The sequence below is a fragment of the Danio rerio genome, chromosome 14 (genome assembly GCF_049306965.1).
Source record: "Danio rerio strain Tuebingen ecotype United States chromosome 14, GRCz12tu, whole genome shotgun sequence".
In the NCBI taxonomy this organism is placed as follows: Eukaryota; Metazoa; Chordata; class Actinopteri; order Cypriniformes; family Danionidae; genus Danio; species Danio rerio.
In genome coordinates this window covers 3,872,501-3,899,601 of record NC_133189.1, presented here as the reverse complement: position 1 = coordinate 3,899,601, position 27,101 = coordinate 3,872,501, and the positions used below count along the sequence as shown (strand labels likewise).

Here is a 27,101-nt window from a genome sequence, read left to right as displayed (position 1 = left end):
ACTTTATTCTGATAACATTTCAATTTTATTCTTATAACATTTTGACTTTATTCTTAAAACATTTCGACATTATTCTTGAAATATTCTGACTTTAATCTCGCATAAATCCAACTTTACCCAAATAACATTTCGATTTTATTCTCCGAACATTTCGACTTTATTCCCAAAATTTCGACTTTATTCTCAAAATGTCATGACTTTAATCTCTGTTTATTATTAAGTATCTGTTGACTTCAGTATTTTGTTAAAATGAATTTGCCCTCAGAATTTTTAATCACATATCTTACCCTTCCCTCCGCCTCAAAATTACTTTTCTTCACTTCTGGTCACAAGGAACATTTACATTTACATTTACATTTAGTCATTTAGCAGACGCTTTTATTCAAAGCGACTTACAAATGAGGACAAGGAAGCAATTTACACAACTATAAGAGCAACAATGAATAAGTGCTATAGGCAAGTTTCAGGTCTGTAAAGTCTAAGAAGGGAAGTATTAGTAGTATTAGTATTTTTTTGGGTACAGTTAGTGTGATATTCAGAGAGGCAATTGCAGATTAGGAAGTGAAGTGGAGACTAAATAGTTGAGTTTTAGTCGTTTCTTGAAAGTAGCGAGTGACTCTGCCGTTCTGATGCAGTTAGGGAGTTCATTCCACCAACTTGGCGGTTTGAGCGTGAGCGTTCGCGAAAGTGATTTCTTCCCTCTTTGGGATGGAACCACGAGGCGACGTTCATTCACAGAACGCAAGTTTCTGGAGGGCACATAGATCTGCAGAAGTGAGAGCAGATAAGAAGGAGCAAGGCCAGAGGTCACTTTGTAGGCAAACATCAGAGCTTTGAATTTGATGCGAGCAGCAACTGGCAGCCAGTGCAAACGGACTGCCTCCTAAAACATCTTTAGGAGAGGGCTATCAGTTATTTAGGAGAGGGCTTTAGGAGAGGGCTATCAGTTATTTAGGAGAGGGCTTTAGGAGAGGGCTATCAGTTATTTAGGGTGGGGATATCAGTTGTTTTAAGATATTGCCTGTTTATTAGTACTTAAAAAGTACATATTCTGCATGATAGTATTATATTTCTTTAATCTTAATATCTAAACCCATCTACTACTTTAATGTGTATATTAATAAGCAGCAAACTAGGGGCTTATTTAAGCAAAAGGCATAGTTAATGATTTGTTAATAAAGTAAAATGTAACCTAAAATAAAGCTGTCCGTTTACATACATTAAAATGTTCTACAAACTATCGCAAGAGTTGTCATGAGTTGGAAATATCACATTCTTCCTTTTTATTGCGTTACATTGTAAAAAAGAACGAAATGTAAGCAGAAATACAGCAATAAAATTACAAAATACTGTTTAAAAGCATATTAAATAGGCGAGTAGGTGCCTTTATCATGGGAAACTGTAAAGTAATCACAAATATCGATTCCTGGCCTAGAATGGAGACAGAGCTCATTAAACGCTATTGAATAATGATTCCTACATTGATTCTGCGTTTACTGTAATAATGACGTACTGCGCTGCATCTGCTCAGCTGTTTTACTATATGAGGCTCATTGCCGTATTAGCATTATACAGGCTTACTGCATAGATGCAATGACTTTTGTGTGTCCATATGCAAGTGTGAATATGATTTGACTATTCTGGCAGATGAAGAGACGCTGCGTCATCACATTACACACTATTAGATCATATCTGCCTGAGAAAACACAATCTGAATTGCTTTCATTTCGCCAGTCACGTTAAATTAGATTAACTCTTAGACTTATGTTGTACTGTAGCAGGAGTGAAATATAAATTGGTGAAACACTTGTTTTGCGGGTTGGCAGAAGGATATGGCTAAATAAGGTCACGCTTTATGTGCCTACTACAAATTGTCGCATATCGTTCAATGAGATTTACAGATTTGTGAATGATTTATAAGCAGGAAAACACATTTCTTTTATTTCATTTTTCGGTAACACTTTACAATAAGGTTATTAACGATGAACAATGCATTTGTCACAGTGTTTTTTCATGTTAGTGAATGTTAGTCAATGACAATACATTCTTCATTGCAAGCTCATGTTAACACACGATCCATTAGCTAATGTTAACAGAATGAATTTGTTTTTAAACTATGCATTAGTAAGTAATTAATAAATGTTGTACAAGTATTGTTCAGAATTAGTTTGTGTTAGTAAATGCATTAACTAATGAAGTGTTTCAATTAAAGGTTTTCCAAATACAACCTTTATAAATGCATATAAAACTTAAATACAGCCAGGGCTTTACATTAACTTTTTTGATCACCAGCCACTGTGGCTAGTAGATTTCCAACATTACTAGCCACTTGCCATTTTCACTAGCCACAATTTTGTTGTTTGGAAAATATATTTTATATAAATAAATGTGACATTGACATGCTACAGTAAAATGACTTTATTTAGATGTTTTGTTGTCCACATGCCTCATTTATTTCCCTGTTTGTGTGTGCTGTGTATTAGCTTGCTCACTGTGCATGAGCAAATGGGTTGTGTCACATTGCAATTGGTTTTTATTTTACACGACTCTTTAGGGCTCAGAATAAAGGTTCCCCTTCGGTTGGGGAACTTCAGTGCCATGAATGGGAGGATTCGGATCAGAAGCCGCTTATCTGGAGAGTATTGAACGGGCCAATGAATGAAATTAATTGGCAGCGTAAGCTTGCGCAGGTGTGCGACATCTGCAATTATCTCAGCATATAAGCACACCTGAGCCAGCAGACGCCATCATTTTCGCTTCAGATCCTTTCTGAGTGAGTCGATGAGGGTTCCTCTTGCTGATCAGCACTTCAGAGCGAACGAGTGTGTCTCCCGGTCCAGAGTGGGTCTTCGCGGTGGCAGACGGTCGAGCTGGGTTACTCCCTTGCCTGCGGTTCTTTGGGTCCGGTCCTCCAGAGCGGTGCGTATAGTTGCAACTTTCCTAAAAGAGCAACACAGTCGTGCAGCACGTCCTTTTCAGGATGGCGCTCCGACTGTGCGTTTCTGGATGCGGGGGTTTCCTGTCTCCGGATGATGGACACGATCACTGCATTGCATGTTTGGGGGTCCAGCATGTTAATGCGGTGCTCGCGGGCGGTTCATGTCGTCATTGCGATGCCATGACCGTTGCACAGCTAAGATCGCGGCTAACTTTCGCAAGAGAGCGAGCCACCCCAGTTGCCTCCTGTTCTAAAAAAGCAGCGGGCGCTCGGGCAGATCTGAGGGTTTCAGCGGGAGCTAATCCGCCGCCCACGGGCTCGCGGACCTCTCGCTCCTCACGGCGCTCCATCCAAGCTTCGGGTGGTGAGAGTGATCCGTCTAACCAGATGGTAGCTCTCACACTCGCTGACACCGGAGATCAGATGTCCTCCGCGGCATCGGAGGGTGGGCTTTCACTGTCCGACGAAGATCCGGACCCGCTCGCCCCCTCCGGGCAGGTGAGCGCTGTCAAATCGGATCCTGAAGCGGACATGTTAGCCGTGCTTTCCCGGGCTGCTTCGGCCGTGGGGTTGGAGATGGTTTATCCCCCAGCTCCGCGGCCGGACCGACTAGATGGGTGCTACGTAGAGGACCAGAAGGCGAAGCCTTCGAAGCCTCTCGTCCCCTTCTTCCCGGAAGTGCACAGTAGGCTCACGCAGTCCTGGAGGGCACCTTTCTCTGCCCGTGCTGCGAGTGCCTCCGCCCTCACCGCCCTTGACGGCGGAGCTGCCAGGGGGTATGAGGCGATCCCGTCAGTGGAGCGCGCTATCGCGGTCAATCTTTGTCCGCGCGGCGCCTCTACGTGGCGGGGTTTGCCCCGCCTCCCGTCCAAAGCCTGTAGGTTGTCTGCCTCCCTCGGAGCCAGAGCTTATAAGGCTGCGGGCCAGGCTGCTTCTGCTTTGCACGCGATGGCCACCTACCAGCGCTATCAAGCGCAGGCGCTGGCCGAGCTGCACGAGGGCGGGTCCAACCCAAGCTTATTACATGAGCTGCGCACCGCGACCGACTATGCTCTTCGGACTACTAAGTCCGCCGCGTGTGCGCTGGGGAGGACGATGTCCACACTTGTGGTTCAGGAACGCCACCTCTGGCTAAACCTGGCCGATATGCGCGACGTTGACAAAGTTCGCTTTCTTGACTCGCCCATATCCCAGGCTGGCCTGTTCGGCAACACCGTCGGTGAATTCACCCAGGAATTCAAGGCGGTGAAAGAGCAGTCGGATGTGATGGGCAATGTCATCTATCGGCGTGGCCGTAAGCCCGCTCCGCCCGCCGAGCCATCCACCTCCGCTGTTCCTCGCCGAGGGCGCCCGCCAACGAGTGCTGCCCCGCCCCCGCCTGCGCCTCCGGCCAACCGGGCGCGGCGTTCACCTCGAAAGCAGGCAGCCCCTCCTGCCCAGGGCGCCGTTAAGTCCGGTAAACGGACCGCGAAGCGTCCCTGAGACAGGCCATCCGGAGAAGAGGAAACTTGCTCTTTCCCCGCTGGAGGGCGGGGCCCCGATAACAACGGTACTTTTCAATGCCACCAAAACATCAGTAAAAGAGCACTTTTTCCCTTCCCCGGATGTGACTGCACGAGTTCTGCCAGTCCGGGACGCGCTGCCTTCCGGCTCGCAGACTCTACATGCTTCGCCAGTGGCTCACGAGCGCTGGGGGGACGGTCTCCCTTCCCTCAGCCCTCCAGCCCCCTCTCCGGAGTCAGGGTGCGGAGCCAGAGCGAATCGCTCTCCTCCAGCTTTTCCGCGGGACCCTCGTGCTTCCCGGATCAGCACACCCACTCCGCGCTGCCCCACCGCTGGTACGTCAGCGATTGTAGCGATGACTCCATTAGCGAGGGCTCTGCCTGCCTGGTTAGCGCGGGCCAGCCCCTCGCGGTGGCTCATACGCACAATCAGACTCGGTTACGCGATTCAGTTCGCGAAACGGCCCCCCAAGTTTACGGGCGTGTATTTCTCCAGGGTCAACCCCCTGTCCGCCCCTGTCTTGCGAGAGGAGATTGCTGCCCTCCTGGCGAAGGGTGCAATCGAGCCGGTTCCTCCAGCCGAGATGGAGAGTGGGTTTTACAGCCCATACTTCATCGTACCCAAAAAGAGCGGTGGGTCACGGCCAATCCTAGATCTGCGCGTTTGAACCGCTGTCTGCACAAGCTGCCGTTCAGAATGCTCACGCAGAGGCGCATTCTCTAATGCGTTCGTCCTCGGGATTGGTTTGCAGCCATAGACCTGAAGGACGCGTATTTCCATGTCTCCATTCTTCCACGCCACCGCCAATTTCTGCGGTTTGCGTTCGAGGGTCGAGCGTGGCAGTACAAGGTCCTCCCCTTCGGGCTCTCTCTGTCTCCGCGGGTCTTCACCAAACTCGCGGAGGGTGCCCTAGCGCCCCTTCGGCTCGCGGGCATTCGCATGCTCAGTTATCTCGACGACTGGCTGATTTTAGCCCACTCGCGGGAGCAATTGATTATGCACAGGGACGAGGTGCTTCGGCATCTCCGCCTACTGGGGCTTCAGGTCAACCGAGAAAAGAGCAAACTCGCCCCCGTGCAGAGGATTTCTTTTCTCGGGATGGAGCTGGACTCGATCACCATGGTAGCGCACCTCTCCGAGCAACGCGCTCGCCTGTTGCTGAACTGTCTGAGGGAGCTCGACAGCAAACTAGTGGTCCCACTGAAGTTCTTTCAGAGGCTCCTGGGGCATATGGCATCCGCAGCCGCCGTCACGCCGCTCGGGTTGCTCCATATGAGACCACTTCAGCACTGGCTTCACGATCGGGTCCCCAGACGCGCATGGCACGCGGGCACACACCGGGTCTCGGTTACTGCGCTGTGTCGCCGCGCCCTCAGCCCTTGGAACGACCCCTCGTTCCTACAGGCCGGTGTGCCTCTAGGACAGGCGTCCAGCCATGTTGTTGTTTCAACAGACGCTTCCAACACGGGTTGGGGGGCCGTGTGTCGCGGGCATGCGGCTGCGGGCCTCTGGAAGGGTGCCCAGCTGCATTGGCATATCAATCGCCTAGAGCTGTTGGCAGTGTTCCTCGCTCTCCACCGCTTTTTACCGGTGCTGGAGCGGCAACACGTGCTGGTCAGGACGGACAGTACGGCGGCGGCGTATATCAACCGCATGGGGGGTATGCGCTCTCGCCGCATGTCTCAGCTCGCCCGCCGTCTGCTCCTCTGGAGTCACCCGCGGCTGAAATCGCTGCGCGCCATTCACGTCCCAGGCACGCTCAATCGTGCAGCCGATGCGCTCTCACGACAGCTGTTACGCCCTGGAGAATGGAGACTCCACCCCGAGTCTGTTCAGCTGATATGGGCGCGATTCGGGGAGGCCCAGATCGATCTGTTTGCTTCCCCCAAGAACGCTCACTGCCAGTTGTTTTTTTCCCTGACCGAGGGCTCTCTCGGCACGGATGCACTGGCCCACAGCTGGCCTTGGGGCATGCGCAAGTATGCGTTTCCCCCAGTGAGCCTGCTCGCGCAGTTTCTGTGCAAGGTCAGGGAGGACGAGGAACAGGTTCTGCTAGTTGCGCCCCTTTGGCCCAACCGGACCTGGATATCAGAGCTCTCACTCCTCGCGACGGCCCTCCCCTGGCGGATCCCTTTGAGAGAGGACCTACTCTCTCAGGGACAGGGCACCATCTGGCACCCTCGCCCCGATCTTTGGAACCTCCACGTGTGGTCCCTAGACGCGAGGAAGACTTAGGTAACCTACCGACTGCGGTGGTTAATACCATCACTCAGGCTAGAGCCCCCTCCACGAGGCGCGCCTACGCCCTGAAGTGGAGTCTATTCACTGAATGGTGCGTCTCTCGCAGAGAAGACCCCCGAAATTGCCAGATTAGTGTTGTGCTCTCTTTCCTTCAAGAGAAGTTGGACAGCAGGCTGTCGCCCTCCACTCTCAAGGTTTACGTGGCCGCCATCTCCGCTTATCATAGCGCGGTAGCTGGCGGCACCGTGGGAAAGCATAACCTGGTCATCCAGTTCCTTAGGGGTGCTAGGCGAATTAATCCATCTCGCCCCCCTCTCATGCCCTCTTGGGATCTCGCCCTCGTTCTCACGAGTCTGCGATCCGATCCCTTTGAGCCACTCGAATCAGTATCTCTAAGATTTCTGTCCCTGAAGACAGCTCTGCTGGTTGCGTTGGCCTCCATCAAGAGGGTCGGGGACCTGGAGGCATTTTCGGTCAGTGACTCGTGCCTGGAATTCGGGCCGGATTACTCTCACGTTATCCTGAGACCCCGCCCCGGTTATGTGCCCAAGGTTCCTACCACCCCCTTTAGAGATCAGGTAGTGAACCTGCAAGCGCTGCCCCCGGAGGAGGCAGACCCAGCCCTTTCTTTACTTTGTCCAGTTCGCGCTCTGCGCATTTATGTGGACCGTACTCAGAATTTTAGATCATCTGAGCAGCTCTTTGTCTGTTATGGCGGTCGGCAGCAGGGAAGTGCCGTATCGAAACAAAGATTATCCCACTGGATTGTGGATGCCATTTCACTCGCTTATTCGAGTCGAGGTCAGCCGTGTCCCCCGGGAGTACGTGCACACTCCACTCGGAGCGTTGCATCCTCTTGGGCGCGTGCACGCGGCGCCTCTCTAACAGACATCTGTAGAGCTGCGGGCTGGGCGACACCCAACACATTTGCAAGGTTTTACAATCTGCGAGTGGAGCCGGTTTCCTCAAGGGTATTAGGTAACCCTTTGGTGATTGAGGAGACAACTCGGTAGGGTGTTGAAACACGCTTGCTGCGCCATTCTCCCTAACACGGAGGTACGTGCGCCTTTTTTATCTGTCAGTAAAGTTCCCCGTCAGGTGAGCCCTGCAGATTCCTCCGTGGCCCCCAGCACTGACTCAGCGGAGGAGTCACTTGCTGGCCCACTACGTTGTAGGTCTGCCCGCTGGTCAGCCCGCGTTTTGGGTATAGGTGCCTGCTATGCGTGATCCCCACTAGGCGATCCCATATGCTTATTCCGCCACGGTTAAGTCCCCCCCCTGGGCGGACCCGTGTCTTCCCTCTCCGCTAACCACTCTTTGCTATGCGTACTCCCCCTTTTTAGGGCTAGTCCATAGATAAATTCTGCCATCTATCCCCCCCTTGGGTAACGGATGGCCTCCGCAGCGTCCTCCCTATCGGGATTGCACGCTTCCCAACGTACTGTCGTATTTCCTAGAATTATCTAGATGCTCACGACTTCCCAAAAAATATATCTAAATCCGTAAAACTTCTGTTGAAGTAGGATAAATTAGGGCCAGGGACACGTTGGAGGACCGCGCCCCCCATGATGTGGGTGCGTCACGCTTGCTTGACTATCTCCTCATCGGGGGTGTTGGTAAGGTGCAGTCATTATGGCGCTTTCCATATTCTCCCATTCATGGCACTGAAGTTCCCCAACCGAAGGGGAACGTTCGAGGTTACAGAAGTAACCCTTCGTTCCCCGAGGAGGGGAACGGAAGTGCCATATTCCGTCGCCATAATGACTGTCCCTTAGCTGTTTGAAAGTCTCTTCAGCTTAAAAGGATGGCGTCTGCTGGCTCAGGTGTGCTTATATGCTGAGATAATTGCAGATGTCGCACACCTGCGCAAGCTTACGCTGCCAATTAATTTCATTCATTGGCCCGTTCAATACTCTCCAGATAAGCGGCTTCTGATCCGAATCCTCCCATTCATGGCACTTCCGTTCCCCTCCTCGGGGAACGAAGGGTTACTTCTGTAACCTCGAACGTTTTACCAAATTCATCCCCAACCACATTAAAAAGAAATAACTATTTCTTAGCCACATATTTAAATGTTTCAAAACAAGCAAATATATAGCTGTATACATGCACTTTTTATTCAAAAAAAACTTTTTTTAATTATTATTTTTTTAAATTAACATTTAAAAAGATCTATTGTCATGCATCTAAAATATACACAGTAATCTGTCCTGGCTAAAGGTCCCAGATCAGCATTTACTACACACAAATGGAGTTAATCTCATATTAAAGAAATGTTTTTGTAAGGGATGATAATTAAACTATATTAACAAAAATAACTGTAAGCAAAAGAAAGCAGGTAAAAACCTACCACGAGTAATAATGAAAGGATGATCACGTGCCTGAGCATAATTAAAATGAAAGCAGTGAATTGCTTACAAATTTATATCTTTTTCAATCTTGAGCTCTTAAAAGCAGCAGGACTGTGGGTACACGAGCATCGTTTTTTGTCAAGTCTTTTTTAAAGAGAACCGATCGCAAATGAACGGAAAAAGCGCAAGTAAACGGGAGCGCGCGCGCTTTTTACAGTCGCGCGCATCACATCACCATTGTGCGCGCGAGTAATCATCCTCTCATACGGTATTCACCTGCTTTGTCTCGCGCGAACAGTTTTTTTTTTTTTTTTTTAGTCGTGCTGCTGCTCGATTCTAAGATCGATCCATCCTTATTGTCCAACTGCTTTAGAAAAAATACAATGTAAAAATTATTTCCAAATTGCCAAAGTGGCTAGTGGAGGTGTCTGTCTAACCCGCCAAAGCTGAAATCTACTCGGATTTGTCGGGTTGGCGGGTGTTAATGTAAAGCCCTGAATACAGCAAATTTTAAAGCAAAATGACTAAAAACTATAATAATTAGTAATAAATTTGTTAAAATTTTAGCTTCAGTAACAATTCACACCATTTACAACTGGCTTTTTATTATGATTAGCTGTTTTTAGCCCTTATAAAGTATGATCTTATTTTACATCCTTAATCCTACCCAATATCTAAACTCAACTATTAACTGACGATGAACATGCGGCTATTTAATAGTTTATTGATCTAAAAGTCTTTATTAATGGTTTGTCAATAGCATGAGCTGTACATTAAAATAAAGTTACTGCAGTGTTTTGAACTATCTATGTTATATGAACTATCTCATCTAAAATGAGTTGAATCAACACAATTTTTTTGTTTTTTTTTTGGGTGCAACCTAATTGTTTTTGTTCAATCAACTTAGAATTGTAAAAACTATTAAATTTACTTAATCGATTTGTGTAGCAGAGGCTAGCTAGTAGGTCCTGTGCAGGTAAACCTCAAGCCTCCTTGTTAAAGCAACCGACTCCCATGCGGAGAGTTGTCGGTTTGATCTCAGCTAGGAGTGGGTTTGCAGTAGGACTGGCGAGGTTACATTGGTGCCGTGACCCATATGGGAGTGAGTTAATTCGTAAATTGTTTGCGTTGTGAGAAAATGCAGCGTGTTTTCATGAAATTTTTATTGGCATCCACTGTGTAAAACATATACTGGAATAGTTTATTCCATTGGATAGTTCATTTGGTTTATTCCTCTGTGGCGACCCCTCATAAATAAGCGACTAAGCCGAAAAACAATGAATGAATGAAAACGTTAGCAAAAAACGTTATCGTTATGTTGGTGGGGGAATGTTTTAAAAATGTTAGCATTAATTCTAACGTTCTAAAAGTGTCAGCATGAGGACGTTATTATTATGTTTTTGTTGAAACAATTTAATAACGTTTTAAATAACATTATTAAAAAATTAATATAATAAGAGAATTAAATGTTCTAAATATGTTTTTTAATAATGTTCTTATAACCAAACAATATTGTTAGTACAACCGCCAAAAAAAACCTGGACGTTATTAGAGCATTCAAACACAACGTTTTTAAAACCTAATGGAAACGTTGTGGGAACGTTTTTATGACATAAAATTATTAGCTGAGTTTTTATAAAGTCTTTAAAGGAAATGTGATAAATCTTAAACTTAAGCATATTTATTCTGATTGAATTGAAATCTCATGTATTAAATTATTTGAGCACATACATAATAAATCTGAAATACAGTAATTTACTCTAAAGAAAACTCAAAGAGTCGTCTTTTTTGTAGCTGACTGATTGTCTCTATGGGATGATAAACCTTATCCTCTTAAAGGAGTTCAGTTTTAATACGCTTAGCTGGTATGACGCAGGAAACCAGTGAAATCAAAGTGATCTGAGCGATGGAGGATTTCATAGAGGAAGAGAGAGAGAGTAAATATATCCTGAGAAACATTTGCTCATTAAGGACACGTCCCTGTGGCAGACACAGTCATTAAGAGCTTTCACACGGAGAGCAGAATAACTCATGTCACTGCGCTAATCCGCTCAATCACCTGTGATGAATCAACTTACAGAAGAATCGCAAATCATCTTCAGCAGAACTGTACGTCTGAAGCTGCACATTATGAACATTCTGAGAAGGAAACTAGGAAATATTCTCTCTGAGCTGCTTTTTCCTGTTATGGTTGAGTTCACAGAACGCCTTTAGACCTGTAAGTCAATTCAGATTAATCAAACACTCACACAATCACTCTAAAAGCAACACGTTTAGCAGCGAGATGCATCACCTCATTTACTTAAAAGGTTGATTGGTTAAAAAAATGAACATTTTATCATCATTAACATAATTTAGCTTCATTTCATTACAAAGACATGGGATTTGGTTTCCTCTCGCAGAGGTTTCCCTTTGATGCCATGATGTATTTAGGCTTTTATGCCAACTACACTGCAAAAATGCTTTTCTTACTTAGATTTTTTGGTAATTTTTCTAGAAAATTCTTCTTGATTTAAGAATTGTGAGATATTTGGACTAAAAACTAGACAAAAAAATCTAAGTAAGAAATGCATTTTTTGCAGTGTACATGTGTGATAAATAAAAAAAGTAGTATTCAGCAGGTCGTGTGACCACAAGCTGGTGACATCCAAGATGTTCTGTGTCAAATTAAACAGCTTTTTACTGCTGTTGTTTTTGGTGTTGTTGCTGTTGTCATAGGAGTTGTTGTTGTTTTTGCTGATGTTGTTGTATTTGTTTACTATTGTTGTTAGTGTTGTTTTTGGTGTTGTTGCTGTTGTTGCTGTCGTTGTTTTTGGTGTTGTTGCTGTTGTTGTTAGTGTTGTTTTTGGTGTTGTTGCTGTTGTCATAGGAGTTGTTGTTGTTGTTGTTGTTGTTTTTGCTGATGTTGTTGTATTTATTTACTGTTGTTGTTAGTGTTGTTTTTGGTGATGTTTGCTGTTGTCGCTGTTTTTGGTGTTGTTGGTATTGTCATAGGAGTTTTTGTTGTTGTTGCTGCTGTTGTTTCGGTTTGTTGTTGTTGCTGCAGCAGTTGTTGTTGTTGTTGCTGCTGTTTCTTTTGTTGTCACAGTTGTTTTTGCTCTTGTTGTTGTTTTTGTTTATTGTTGCTGCTGCTGTTGTCTTTGCTGATGTTGTTTTTGTTGCTGTTGTTGTTAGTGTTGTTTTTGGTGTTGTTGCTGTCGTTGTTTTTGGTGTTGTTGCTGTTGTTGTTAGTGTTGTTTTTGGTGTTGTTGCTGTCGTTGTTTTTGGTGTTGTTGCTGTTGTTGTTAGTGTTGTTTTTGGTGTTGTTGCTGTTGTTGTTAGTGTTGTTTTTGGTGTTGTTGCTGTCGTTGTTTTTGGTGTTGTTGCTGTTTTTGTTAGTGTTGTTTTTGGTGTTGTTGCTGTCGTTGTTTTTGGTGTTGTTGCTGTTGTTGTTAGTGTTGTTTTTGGTGTTGTTGCTGTCGTTGTTTTTGGTGTTGTTGCTGTTGTTGTTAGTGTTGTTTTTGGTGTTGTTGCTGTTGTTGTTAGTGTTGTTTTTGGTGTTGTTGCTGTCGTTGTTTTTGGTGTTGTTGCTGTTGTTGTTAGTGTTGTTTTTGGTGTTGTTGCTGTTGTCATTGGAGTTGTTGTTGTTGTTGTTGTTTTGTTGTTTTGGTTTGTTGTTGTTGCTGCAGCAGTTGTTGTTGTTGTTGCTGTTGTTGTCACAGTTGTTTTTGCTGATGTTGCTGTATTTGTTTACTGTTGTTGTTAGAGTTGTTTTTGGTTATTTTGCTGTTGGTGTTTTTGGTGTTGTTGCTGTTGTCATTTTTCAGTTGTTGTTGTTGTTGCTGTTGTTTCGATTTGTTGTTGCTGCAGCAGTTCTTGTTGTTGCTGTTTCTGTTGTTGTCATAGTTGTTTTTTTGCTGTTGTTTTTGGTGTTGTTGCTGTTGTTGTTAGTGTTGTTTTTGGTGTTGTTGCTGTCGTTGTTTTTGGTGTTGTTGCTGTTGTTGTTAGTGTTGTTTTTGGTGTTGTTGCTGTTGTCATAGGAGTTGTTGTTGTTGTTGTTGTTTTTGCTGATGTTGTTGTATTTGTTTACTGTTGTTGTTAGTGTTGTTTTTGGTGTTGTTGCTGTTGTCATAGGAGTTGTTGTTGTTGTTGTTGTTTTTGCTGATGTTGTTGTATTTGTTTACTGTTGTTGTTAGTGTTGTTTTTGGTGATAATGCTGTTGTCGCTGTTTTTGGTGTTGTTGGTATTGTCATAGGAGTTTTTGTTGTTGTTGCTGCTGTTGTTTTGGTTTGTTGTTGTTGCTGCAGCAGTTGTTGTTGCTGCTGTTTCTTTTGTTGTCACAGTTGTTTTTGCTCTTGTTGTTGTTTTTGTTTATTGTTGTTGCTGCTGTTGTCTTTGCTGATGTTTTTTTTTGTTGCTGTTGTTGTTAGTGTTGTTTTTGGTGTTGTTGCTGTCGTTGTTTTTGGTGTTGTTGCTGTTGTTGTTAGTGTTGTTTTTGGTGATGTTGCTGTTGTTGTTAGTGTTGTTTTTGGTGTTGTTGCTGTTGTCATTGGAGTTGTTGTTGTTGTTGTTTTGTTGTTGTTTCGGTTTGCTGTTGTTGCTGCAGCAGTTGTTCTTGTTGTTGCTGTTTCTGTTGTTGTCACAGTTGTTTTTGCTGATCTTGCTGTATATGTTTACTGTTGTTGTTAGTGTTGTTTTTGGTGTTGTTGCTGTTGTCAATTTTCAGTTGTTGTTGTTGTTGTTGTTGTTGTTGTTGTTTCGATTTGTTGTTGTTGCTGCAGTTGTTCTTGTTGTTGCTGTTTCTATTGTTGTCATAGTTGTTTTTTGCTGTTGTTGTTGTTTATTGTTGTTGCTGCTGTTGTGATTGTTGCTGTTGTTTTTGCTAATGTTGTTGCTTTTGTTGTTATTTTTGCTGTTGTTGTGTGTGGTGGTGTTGTTGTTGCTGTTGCTGTTGTTGAAATGTTTATTATTGCTGTTGTTTTTGCTGATGTTGTTTTTTGTTTCTGTTGCTGCTGCTGTTGTTGTTAGAGTTGTGATGCTGCTGCTATTGTTCATTGTTGTTGCTGTTGTTTTTATTGTTGTTGTTGTTTTTGTTGTTGTGGTTGCTGTTGTTTTTGTTATTGCTGTTTTTTTTTGTTCATATTCTCATATGAAATGCTATAATCTTATATGTGAAAATTCATTTTCCTTTATTTATTCATCAGGGGTCACCACAGTGGACCGCCAACACATGCCAACACGGGGAGAACATGCAAACTCCACACAGAAATGCCAACTGGTCCAGCTGGGGCTCGAACCAGTGACCTTCTTGCTGTTAGGCGACAGTGCTAACCACTGAGCCACCATGTCGCTCCTTATGCGAAAACAGTTATTATGACATGCAAAGCACTTAATTAACATGCATAGATTCAGTGTGTCATGCATGACCCTAATTGTGTTGTCAATTAGTTGATTTTATTTCATAAAGCTGCTGTTGTGTTGAACATGCACGGATTGCATGAATGCAGATTTAGTCTCCGTTCATTATTTTGTATCGTCTCTTTGCTATGCTAATGCAGAGGTGTACTCTTTCTCCCGCGGTCAGCTTTGAAGTGGGCGCATGTTTGCGGAGATCAGACGGGTCTCAAAGTGCTTCTATTCTACACAGACAGCTTTGATTTTCAGACTGAACAACAACAAAATACAAAAACTTTCCGAGCGCATCAGGCCGTGGCGATAGTGCTCTCGCTTTCTGACACACCGTCTGAGCAGAGCTTGTTTGAGGGAAACAAATGAGCCCAAAAAGCAGCAGAGAGAGGAGTTTACAGATGGTCAGGAGATGTTCCAAGAAGTCTTGACAGCTTCTAAATGAGGAGAAGCGTGTTATATAGAGCTAGATTTAGAAAACCGCAGGCAGATTAGTGTGAGATTGCAATCCTAAAAGCGTAAAAGCAAGTGGAACCTTCTGGTGATTGTACAGACAATAGGGAAATTAAAGAACACAGACAGAAGATTTTCAAGATGACAAAAGCAATTACTTAAAAAAGAAATGCATGGTTCCACACATTTCCTTCATGTAGTCCTAACACAAATCAATTGAGTTAATTAATAGATTATAATTGGGTAATATAAAGGTGATTAGATTAGATTTATATAAGTTTATGTGATTAAGTGGACATAAATCTATTATGTTTTTTTGCGTTTGTTGCTGTTGTTGTTGCTGTTGTTTTTGCTGCTGTTGTTTTTGTTGTTGCTAGTGTTGTTTTTTGTTGTTGCTGTTGCTTTTTTTGCTTTTGCTGTTGTTGTTGTTGCTGCTGTTGTTGTTTTTTTGTTTTGTTGTTGTTGCTGTTGTTGTTGCGGCTGCTGTTGTTGCTGTTGTTTTTGCTGCTGTTGTTTTTGTTGTTGCTAGTGTTGTTTTTTGTTGTTGCTGTTGCTTTTTTGCTTTTGCTGTTGTTGTTGTTGCTGTTGTTTTTTTGTTGTTGTTTCTGTTTTTGTTGTAGTTGATGTTGTTGCTGTTGTTTTTGCTGCTGCTGTTGTTGTTGCGGCTGCTGTTGTTGCTGTTGTTTTTGCTGCTGTTGTTTTTGTTGTTGCTAGTGTTGTTTTTTGTTGTTGCTGTTGCTTTTTTGCTTTTGCTGTTGTTGTTGTTGTTGCTGTTGTTTTTTTTTTGTTTGTTGTTGTTGCTGTTTTTGTTGTAGTTGATGTTGTTGCTGTTGTTTTTTTTATGGTTGCTGCTGTTGTTGTTGCTGTTGTTTTTGCTGCTGTTGCTGTTGTTTTTGTTGTTGCTAGTGTTGTTTTTTGTTGTTGCTGTTGCTTTTTTGCTTTTGCTGTTGTTGTTGTTGTTGCTGTTGTTTTTTTTTTGTTTGTTGTTGTTGCTGTTTTTGTTGTAGTTGATGTTGTTGCTGTTGTTTTTTTTATGGTTGCTGCTGTTGTTGTTGCTGTTGTTTTTGTTGTTGCTAGTGTTGTTTTTTGTTGTTGCTGTTGCTTTTTTGCTTTTGCTGTTGTTGTTGTTGTTGCTGTTGTTTTTTTTTGTTTGTTGTTGTTGCTGTTTTTGTTGTAGTTGATGTTGTTGCTGTTGTTTTTTTATGGTTGCTGCTGTTGATGTTGCTGTTGTTTTTGCTGTTGCTGTTGCTGTTGCGGCTGTTGTTTTTGTTGTTGCTATTGTTGTTGCTGCTGTTGTTGCTTTTTGCTTTTGCTGTTGTTGTTGTTGCTGCTGTTGTTTTATTGTTTTTGCTGTTGCTTTTTGCTTTTGCTGTTGTTGCTGCTGTTTTTGTTGTTGCTGTTCTTGTGTTCTTGTTTTTGCTGCTGCTGTTGACGTTGCTGTTGTTTTTGTTGTTGCTGTTTTTGTGTTGGTGTTGTTTTTCCTGCTGCTGTTGTTGTTTTTTGTTGTTACTGTTGCTTTTTGCTTTTGCTGCTGCTGTTGTTGTTTTTGTTGTTTTTTCTGCTGATGTTGATGTTGCTATTTTTGCTGTCGCTGTTGTTGCTTATTTTGTTGCTGTTGTTGTTGTTGTTGTTTTTTGTTGTTGCTGTTGTTTTTCCTGCTGCTGTTGGTTTTTGTTGTTGTTGCTGTTATTGTTGTTGTAGTTGCTGATGTTGCTACTGTTGTTGTTGCTGCTGTTGATTTTGCTGCTACTGTTGTTGTTGCTGTTGTTTTTGTTGTTGCTGTTGTTTTTGGTGTTGCTGTTTTTGGGGTAGGGCGAAGCAGTGGCGCAGTAGGTAGTGCTGTCGCCTCACGGCAAGAAGGTCGCTGGGTCGAACCTCGGCTCAGTTGGCGTTTCTGTGTGGAGTTTGCATGTTCTCCCTGTGTTCGCGTGGGTTTCCTCCGGGTGCTCCGGTTTCCCCCACAGTCCAAAGACATGCTGCAGGTGAATTGGGTAGGATAAATTGTTCGTATTGTATGAGTGTGTGTGTGAATGTGTGTGTGGATGTTTCCCAGAGATGGGTTGTGGCTGGAAGGACATCTGCTGCGTAAAAAAAAAAAAAAAAAAAAACTTGCTGGATAAGTTGGCGGTTCATTCCCCTGTGGCAACCCCGGATTAATAAAGGGACCAAGCCGACAAGAAAATGAATGAATGAATGAAGGTTTTTGGCGTTGTTTTTGCTGTTATTGATGTTATTTTTGTTGTTGTTGCTGCTGTTGTTTTGTTGTTGTTTCTGCTGTTGTTGTTTTTTATTGCTGCTGCTGTTGTTGTTGCTGTTGTTTTTGGTTGCTTTTTTGTTGTTGTTTGTGGTTACTTTTTTGTTGTTACTTTTTTTTGTTGCTGTATTTTGTTGCTGTTTTTTTGTTGCTGTTTTTTTGTTGCTGTTTTTGGCGTTGTTTTTGCTGTTATTGATGGTGTTTTTGTTGTTGCTGCTGTTGTTGTGTTGTTGTTGCTGTTTTTGTGTTATTGTTGCTGCTGCTGTTGTTGTTGTTGCTTTTTTATTGCTGTTGCTGCTGTTGTTGTGTTGTTGTTGCTGTTGTTGTTTTTGGTTGCTTTTTTGTTGTTGCTGTTTTCTGTTGTTGCTGTTTTTTGTTGTTGCTGTTTTTTGTTGTTGCTGTTTTTTGTTGTTGTTGCTACTATTTTGTTTGTTGTTAATGATCAAAGCTTGAAAAGTGTTAGACTAAATAAATAAATAATTCCTATTAGATGTTTTATATTGCGAGACAGGCTTTTCCTTCCCGCCCGTAAAACCAGCACAAAATATCCAGCAGATCTTTTATACATGAGGCGCTTCCATGTTGATATAAACAGTAAAACAAAAGGACTGAGATAAATTGAGACAAGAGTTATTGCTGTGTCTGCATGAGCTATTTCTCTTACAGACGACAGTGTGTTGACGAAGGACTGCTGGCGAGGACATCTTGTTTGGAAAACTAAATTAGAGCAGAAAAGAATGAATGTCTTCCTGCTCGCTCATCAGACTGACTGATTGACTGAGAACAAGAGATCGTCTCATGTCAAATGCAAACAGGTGCCTAATGAAAATAAATGCCCATTAAGGTATGAAGTACAGGGAGGAGGGAAATGAAAGTTGGCACTGCAGACAAGTGGGATGTGAATCATGGTTCAGAGGAGCGTGTTATGGATGTGCGCAGTTACGGTGAGGGATGTTAGACAGCATCAGGTCTGAGCTGATCAGATTTTTCAGTAAGTCATTCAATAGAGTAAATTGAAGCTGAATTTATTTGACATTAAAGTGGGCGACACAGTGGCTTAGCACTGTCACCTCACAGCAAGAAGGTTGCTGGTTCGAGACCCGGCTGTGTCAGTTGGCTTTTCTGTGTGGAGTTTGCATGTTCTCCCCATGTTGGTGTGGGTTTTCTCCAAGTGCTCCGGTTTCCCCCACCGTCCAAACACATGAGCTATAGGGGAATTGAAAAAATTTAATTGGCCGTAGTGAATGATTGTGTATGGGTGTTTCCTAGTACTGGGTTGCATCTGGAAGGTCATCCAGTGTGTAAAACATATTCTGGAATAGTTGGTGGTTCGTTCCACTGTGGCGACCCCTGATGAATAAAGGGACTCAGCTGAAGAAAAATTGATGAATTACATCTCAAAGTACTTTCGCAAGACAAGCACGAAAGAAACACTTCTGCCAGCTCTTGAGTCATCAATGTTTTTTGAACTATTACCGTACGTTCACACCGAAAGCGGCGAAAGCGTCCAAGGTCGCTCTGGCCGCCCCGGCGACAACGCTCTCTGCCTTCAGCTCCTGCGGCGAGAGCGTCAAAACTCGCTACATTGATCTCATATTTAAAGGAGCCGTTGCAGCATATCAGTTACATTCCTGCATAAAACATGTTTCTAGCGTGAAAATGTTGCGCACTTCTTATCAAATTCATACAACAATGGAAAATCAAGTTGCGTGTGGTGTGGCTTTGCTCTATTTATCCAATATGTGTCCATATGTCTGAAATATCCTGAAGCAGCAGTACTGTTTTGTACTGTCACATCGCGTGAGATTCCCGCTTTTTTAAGATAAATTTATATATCATTAATGAACATCAGTAACTCGCCAGTAACTTATTTAATGTATGTTCCTTTAGGAAAAAATTGTAAATAATTGGAAATCCGACGACCGCAATAATCAAACCCTTGGGAACCACTTTGGTCGGAACCAAAGTTCACAGGTCTGTGTTCTCTGAACTGCTATCAAGCGATGGACGTCTTCATTCTGATTGCTTGCCGCCGAACCGCGTCATACCTTATTACCATAAAGTTGACTTCATTTCAACTCTCCTCGACGCTCTCACGCCGGCGAAGACGCGCCACGCTGCTCCTCGCCGCCCCTTGCCGCCGGCTCTCATTGAAAATGAATGACTTCCGGCTACTTTGACGCTCTCGCCGCTTTCGGTGTGAACGTACGGGAACGCTTCTGAAGCGGCGCCGACGGATCCACAATGCAGTTCGGCAACGCCTGACGTCACCCATTCAAAGTGAATGGGAAGCGTTGACGCTGACGCCCCGTGTGAATAGGGCGTGAACGTACGGTTACTTTCATACAGATTGTTTTCATATCATAAATCATCATATTTTTCCATTATTTGCATTCACTTGAGCATATACTCAAAAAACCATCAGGAACTCTAAGTATTACACCTGACTTTGCATCTGACAGACTGCTGAATCTTTCAGCTGGACATCTAACACCTTCTGTCTGTGTTCTCGGGGCAGAAGATGAAGAAAAAAAAGAAGATTTTTCAGCAGATTCACCTTATCATCCGAACTCTTCTGACACTTTCCTCTGAACTGTGACGGTCTTTGTGAACAAGAACAGAAGTAGAGTCCGACTGCAGGACTCTCTCTCTCTTTCTTTGTGTCTGTCTGTGTTTATCTCTGGTGTCTCCCTCTCTGTCATTCTGTGTGGTTTATAAAAGGAAGCTCCGTCAAGCAGATGTCAGTCAATTGTCAATGCAATTAATGCATGTTTTGTGTCAGAACAACAACAACTAATTCACTCTCTGAATAGTGCATAGAATGATATACTGTTGAAATCAATTAAGGTAAACACTGGAAAATTACTTTTTGCAATAGAGTTTTTATTTTTTCTCTTTACTGTAAAAAAAAAAATAATTACCTTAAAATTGTAAGGCAACCTAATTTTTAGACGTCCTAGTCCTTTTATTTTTTTTATATTTTTTACAGTGTACAGTACTCCTGCAACAGTTTTGTGTAAGTGTGTGCTTAATATTTACGATCACACAGCAGCTTTAAGTTTTTATATCTTGGCAGAGCACACCACACAAAAAGACCCACGTGTTGTTTAATCAGCTCAAAACAGCGAGCGGATGTCAAAGGAAATGATTAATATCCCCCAACAAGAAATGGCTTTTCCTCTCTAAAACGGCTCTGCTCATCCACACACACACACATTCATGACCCGAAGTACAAGACTGAGTTTTCGACAGGCATGAAATAACAGTGAGTTTAATAGACTGTGCTGTCTGTTTGCTGAGGTAAGCGCTACTGTAATGGCTTTGGATCAGTATTGAATGGTTTTTCCAATTATTATGCGGTGTGCTTCAGTTTGGGCTCGTACAGTAAAGGTGCTCCTCCCTCAGGCTACAGCCGGCATTAAACTGCTGCAAAGCATCTGCTCTGGTGTTATTAGCTCTTATTAAACCTGGAGCTAAATGAATGTTAGCTTTCAGCACTCTTTTAGACACTGTAAATTAAGAATAATGTCAGTAAAACCTTCGAGTCGTGCATTTAAAGCATGCAGCTTATTTTATCTATCAGTAAATTTGCTGTAATGTTAATTTTCAGTAATTAAAACAAACTACAATAAAATAATTGTAATGTTATTATATTGTAAAATTAATTTGTGGTAAAGATGTTTTTACAGTAAACGGAAATTGCGGCAGTAGCATAGTACTGTAAAAAAAAGTCTAACAGTGTACTACTAAATTGCAGTAAAAGTGTTGTAATGTTATTATACTGTAAAATTAATTTGTGGTAAAGATATTTTTAAGAAAATACTTTACATTTACAGTATCTGGCAGCTGCCAGTGTGTTACAGCAAAAATGCGATTAAAAGTCTAACAGTGTAGGCTAGGTGTGTGTGTGGGACCCAGCATTTTTACAGTGTACTTGGATTTTCACACACAACCATCTCCAGGGTGCAAAGACAGAGAAAATATCCAGTTCCATTCGAACAAATGTGTTGATGACAGAGGTCAGTTTCAGCTGACAGAAGGACAACAGTGACTCAAATAACCACTTGATATAACAGAGTACTGCAGAAGTAGAGATATCTGTGACACTCCAGTGAGATAAGAACAGCGAACTGGGACTGTAATTCACACAAAACTTCACAATGGAGGACGATAAAGGTTCACTGATCTGATGAGTCTCGGCTTCTGCTGTGACATCTGGCTGATGGGGTCAGAATGTAATTTAACCAGTATGAAAACAGATCTATCCTGTCTTGTGTCAACGATTGGTGGTTTCTGTTGGTGTAGTGAAGTGAGTTTTAAATCCATGGCACACTTTGGGCTATTTTAGTACTAATCTGATCGTTAATTAATGCTTTGATATTTGGCACTTGTGATGTCCGGTTGAAACTCACACTCTTCTACTTATACAGTCAAATCCTCTGAGACCTTACCTTCGTTTTCCACTTTTCAATTAGGCTATAATCCGGGTATCTTTCATCCAATCCATATCCGTTTTCAAACAAAACAAGAAAAATAAAGAAAACGGCCATTTTTCCGTTTGTCCTTTGCTCACAAAAAAACGTAAAAAAGAGATTTTCAGCTTTTTAATTAGGGTAGAAAAACGGAATTACCATTTTAAAATTCATTATACACATGTAGGCGGTGCTAAAACACCCATTTTTCTCTGATTGGTCAACCAAATATGAGCTTGTGATGTAGCCCTCAAAATAAGAGCCCTCTGTAGACCAGCACCCAGGCTTGTAATTATTATTATTATTTAATTACATATATAAACTAATTTTACATATTCTGTCATTTGATCAGTTAGCAGGCTTACATTCATCGCGTATCCATAAATGAAATGAAAACGTAAATTAGCAGTATTATTAGACGTTTGTGATTAAAATAAGGTCAAAGTTCGCTGCCAAATGCCTTGCAGCTGTGCACCTGATGCTGAGCAAAGATAACAATTTCCAAGCATGCCTATATAATAATAATGATAATAATAATAATAATAACAACAACAATAATAACAACAATAATAATAATAATAATAATAATAACAATGATAATATATGCCTTGTCTTGCTGTTGTGCACCTGATGCTGAGCAAAGACAGCCATTTGTGAGCAGCACCTGGTTCGCATGATTATTTCCGAACTACTGTAGGCCTAAATAAAAATAAATTAATAAATAATAATAATATTATAATAATATTCACTTGTTTTAAATTGTTTAGTTTTTTTAAATAGTTTTTAGCAGGACCAGAAAAAAAACGCATTGGGCCCAGTTGCTATAACAAAGGGTAGCCTACTATTATTTTTATTTCCTTCTATTGATTTTAATTTGGATATATATATATATATATATATATATATATATATATATATATATATATATATATATATATATATATATATATATATATATATATAATTTTTTATTTATTTTTTTATTATTTTTATTTATTTATTTATTTATTTATTATTGAAATATAAATATTTTAAATAAGTCACCTTCACCTCCTCTTGTGAATGAGCCCACGCGGTTTGCAATATGCATTGGTCACTATTAACTGAGTGAGTAGGAACAGTTATGTTTTGTTAAATAAATTGTATGTAAAAAAAAAAAAAAAACTTTTCAAAACCTCCCAAATTTTGAACAATCAAATTCAAAACCGCCCAATCTGGCAACACTGAACAGAAACACTGTCCCCTGCTGGTCAGTGATGGGGATCTGCTGCCCCTCAGTGGGCTCTACTGGTATCAGCACTCCGGGGCAACACCAAACATCCTGCATCTATATCCAAGAGTTTCTACAGAAAACTGATAATGCCAGCGTCAGTGGGCATCAAGTGAATGAGGAGAACAGATGTTTATACTTCATTGCCTTTGGAGAATTTGTGTGTGTGTGTGTTTGCTTTTGCGTATATCTTTTCTTAGTTACTGAGATAAGAAACAGCATTATCTGTTAAGTGATCGAGATCATACATACTAGAAATACTGTTTATAAGAACAAAAGAGGAATAAAAAAAGGAGAAACTTATTTTGATTTCCACGCTTGCTGAATTAACACACTTGTGTCTTCTCATGTCAATCTTTTACAGTTCATATCTGTTATTGAGAAAATACCTGCTTGTCAAAAGGGCATAACTGGACTGGCATTTCTTAAAACACAACTCATGCACATCAAAAATCCAAAACCTAGAAACACTGGCATCAGATTTCTTGTTAGAAAGTGTCAATGTAAGAAGTGCTTTGTACCTTTTAGCTTTAAAAAGCACACAAGCATCAGCTTTTGAATACACTTGATATTTTACACAGACTGAAATAATATTTTTTTACAATATGAATCACTTTTGGGTTTTTTTAGTAATTAACAAATATTTAAATAAAACAAACAACAAAAAAGGAGGTCGATATAAAAAAATAATTGACAATTTAAGCTTAAGATTCAAGCTATGTATTTTCTTGGTTTTGTTAAAATAATAGGTGAATAATTTCTTGCTTTGTTCAACACAACATCCAGGTACATTTTAAAAATGTTTACTGTACAATTTACAGTAACTGGCAATTTGGTTGACAGTAAGACAAAATTTACCAGTAAACTGTAAATTAATAATTGCAATTGTTTTTACAGTAAAACATACAACACAATTGTAATTGTTAATTTACAGTGATCTTGTAAATTTACAATCTTACTTGCAACCAAAATTGGCAGTAATTTACTGTAAATGTTTCAGTAAAAAATAATAAATAAATAAATAAATAAATATATATATATATATATATATATATATATATATATATATATATATATATATATATATATATATATATATATATACATACATACACATTCAATGGCCACTTTATTAGGTACACCTGTCCAACTGCTTGTTAATGTAAATTTCTAATCCGCCAATCCCATGGTAGCAACTCAATGTATCTAGGCATGTAGACATGGTCAAGGCGATCTGCTGCAGTTCAAACTGAGCATCAGAATGGAGGAAAAAGGGGATTTAAGTGACTTTGACTGTGGCATGGTTGTTGGTGCCAGACAGGCTGGTCTGAGTATTTCAGAAACTGCTGATCTACTGGGATTTGCATGCACAACCATCTCTAGGGTTTACAGAGAATGGTCCGAAAAAGAGAAAATATCCAGTGAGCGGCAGTTCTGTGGGCGCAAACGCCTTGTTGATGCCAGAGGAGAATGGCCAGACTGGTTCCAGCTGATAGAAAGGCAACAGTAACTCAAATAAGCACTCGTTACAACTGGGATGTGCAGAAGAGCATCTCTGAAAACACAACACATCTAAAGTTGAGGCGGATGGGCTAAAGCAGCAGAAGAGCACACCGGGTGCCGCTCCTGTCAGCTAAGAACAGGAAACTGAGGCTACAATTCACACAGGCTCAGCAAAACTGGACAATTGAAGATTGGAGCAAAATATCTGAGGAATATTTCCAGTATCTTGTTAAATCTATGCCATGGAGGATAAAGGCAGTTCTGAAGGTAAAATGGGGTCCTACCCAATACTAGAAGGTGTACCTAATAAAGTGGCCAGTGAGTGTATATGTATATATATATAAAATTAAATTTATGCTAAAAGTCTCAAATGCAGAAAAATGGAAAGTGACAAAAAAAAAAAAAACCTGCTATAGATTGTCCACTTGATCAGGTAGTAAAATGCTCTTGGCAGTGTTATAAAATCCTCTCGTAAATGGACAATGCCAGTCCGCAAACAAAACAAGACAGAAATGACATCAGTAAAATGGCTTGTTTAACTTGAATATTCAGCGGGGGTCTCCTGTTCCACTATATTTCGACAAAGACTGACTGTGTTATTTGGCAGTTCTCAAATAACAAGCATTTCTTTGAACTCCTGCATTGTAATCAGTGAGCATTCTGGTCATTGTTTGAGATCTGTCGCTCGCTGTAAACACATACACACAGGCAGTTACAGGGTGTATCACATAAAGACATCTGTTTTTCTCATGTGGATGTCCACAGGACATGCTAAAACTTGGGTATTTGGCATTTTTGTCAGCATTACAATTTTTGTACTGATTACATGTTAGTAGAAACCGAAGCTTGAGCTACATGAGTATTTGTGCACAGATATGTTGTTTCTTTTAACACAAGTACAATTGAAACCAGAAGTTTACATACACTCCAAAAAAAGGAACATAATCATTTTTTTAAAATGTCTGATGGTAAATAATACTAAACGTTTACTATTTTAGGTCTGTTAGGATTACCTAAATGATTTACATTTGCTAAATGCCAGAATAATGAGAATTTTTTATTAATTTCTAGACAGTCAAAAGTTTACACACATTTTTTTGGTATTTGTTAGCTTTGCTTTTAAACTGTATAACTTTGGTCAAATGTTTTGGGTATCCTTCCACAAGCTGCTCACAATAGTTTGCAGAAATTTTGGCCCATTCAGATTTGTTGGCTGTCTTGCTCGCACAAGCTTTTTCAAATCTGGCCACAAGTTTTCTACAGGACTGACATCAGGGCTTTGTGATGGCCACTCCAAAACATTCACTCTGTTGTCCTTAAAGCACATTTTAACTAATTTGGCAGTATGCTTAGGGTCATGGTCTGTTTGGAAGACCCATTTGTGGCCAAGTTTTAATTTCCTGGCTGATGTCTTGAGATGTTGCTTCAGTATTTCTACACAATGTTCTTTCTTCATGATGCCATCTATGCTGTGAAGTGGACCAGTCCCTCCTGCAGCAAAACAGCCCCACAACATGATGCTGCCACCCCCATACTTCACAGTTGGGATGGTGTTCCTAGGCTTGTAAGCTTTCCCCTTTGTCCTCAAAGTGTAACACTGGTCATTATTGCCAAACAGTTCAGTCTTAGTTCCATCAGACCACAGGACATGTCTCCAAAAATTATTATTAATGTAATTTAGCAAATTGTATTCTGGCTTGTTGATTTTCCCATGTTGTCACACAAGGAAGCAGTGTGTTTGAGGTTTTCCTTCAATACTATTCTACAGCTGTGCCTCCAATTAAATCAAATGTTGTCAATTAGCCAATCAGAAACTTCCAAAACCTTGACATCATCATCTGAGCTTATTCAGAGGCAGAATATACTAATTGTAGGTAAACTTGACTTTCAAGAAAAGTCATAACAATTTCTCAATAAATAACCCTCTCATTATTCTGCTATTAAGCAGAACAGAAACACATTTGAGAATCCTAATTTGCCTAAAAGAGAAAAAGTTTAGTCACAGTAACATCTGACTTTTTTTAATGGTTATGTGCCTTTTTATACAGCATATGTAAACTTCTGGTTTTAACTGTATGTCTCAAAAATGTCTAGTCTCAAAAATATGAAGCCAGATCAGTTTCAAAAATAATACATTCAGAGGCAGGGGTGGACTGGCCATCTGGCAAACCGGGCAGTCCTGCTGTAATACCTAAAATTATAATACCAAATAAAATTCAGAAAATGCAGTAAAAACACAGTATTGATGCACACATATTTATAATTCGTAACATACAAAAGCTACAGGGCAAGTCCTTTTTTTTTTTTTTTTTTTTGCCTGGGATGCCATCCAGGATTAACATCTTTTTTTCATCCAGAACCTGTTCATAAATGTAATCCAAACATTGTGAGCCCTACCCCTAAACCTAAACCTAATAATTGCTATAGTATAATTTTCATGTGGGAGGGTTTGCTTTCTTAAAGCAATTAGTTGACTTTAATAGTGACTTTAAAAAATGTGAGTCAGCTTGCTGGCTTAAAAATTACGTAAATGAACTGTGTACTTAATTATAAGATTAAGTCAAATTAACAGTTCCAAGTTAAAATGGGCTTACTTCACTAGAAAAAAAAGTGTGTGTGTGTGTATACATACATATTTTTTTTTCTTACCTACTTTTTAGTCTTATTTTAATAACTTTAATATCTTATATACAAGAAGCTTTTAAAATATATTGTTTTGCTTTCAGAAATA

At 41.3% G+C, this 27,101-nt stretch overlaps 1 protein-coding gene across 1 annotated transcript in view; it reads left to right on the top strand.

The window, feature by feature from the left end:
* Positions 1 to 11,015: 11,015 nt before the first annotated feature.
* LOC110440216 (uncharacterized) overlaps positions 11,016 to 27,101 on the top strand; it is a 30,035-nt gene continuing 13,949 nt past the window's right edge. The window contains exon 1 of the mRNA XM_021481288.3: positions 11,016 to 11,251. The gene's annotated coding sequence lies outside the window, so the exon portion shown is untranslated. The remainder of the gene's footprint in view (positions 11,252 to 27,101) is intronic.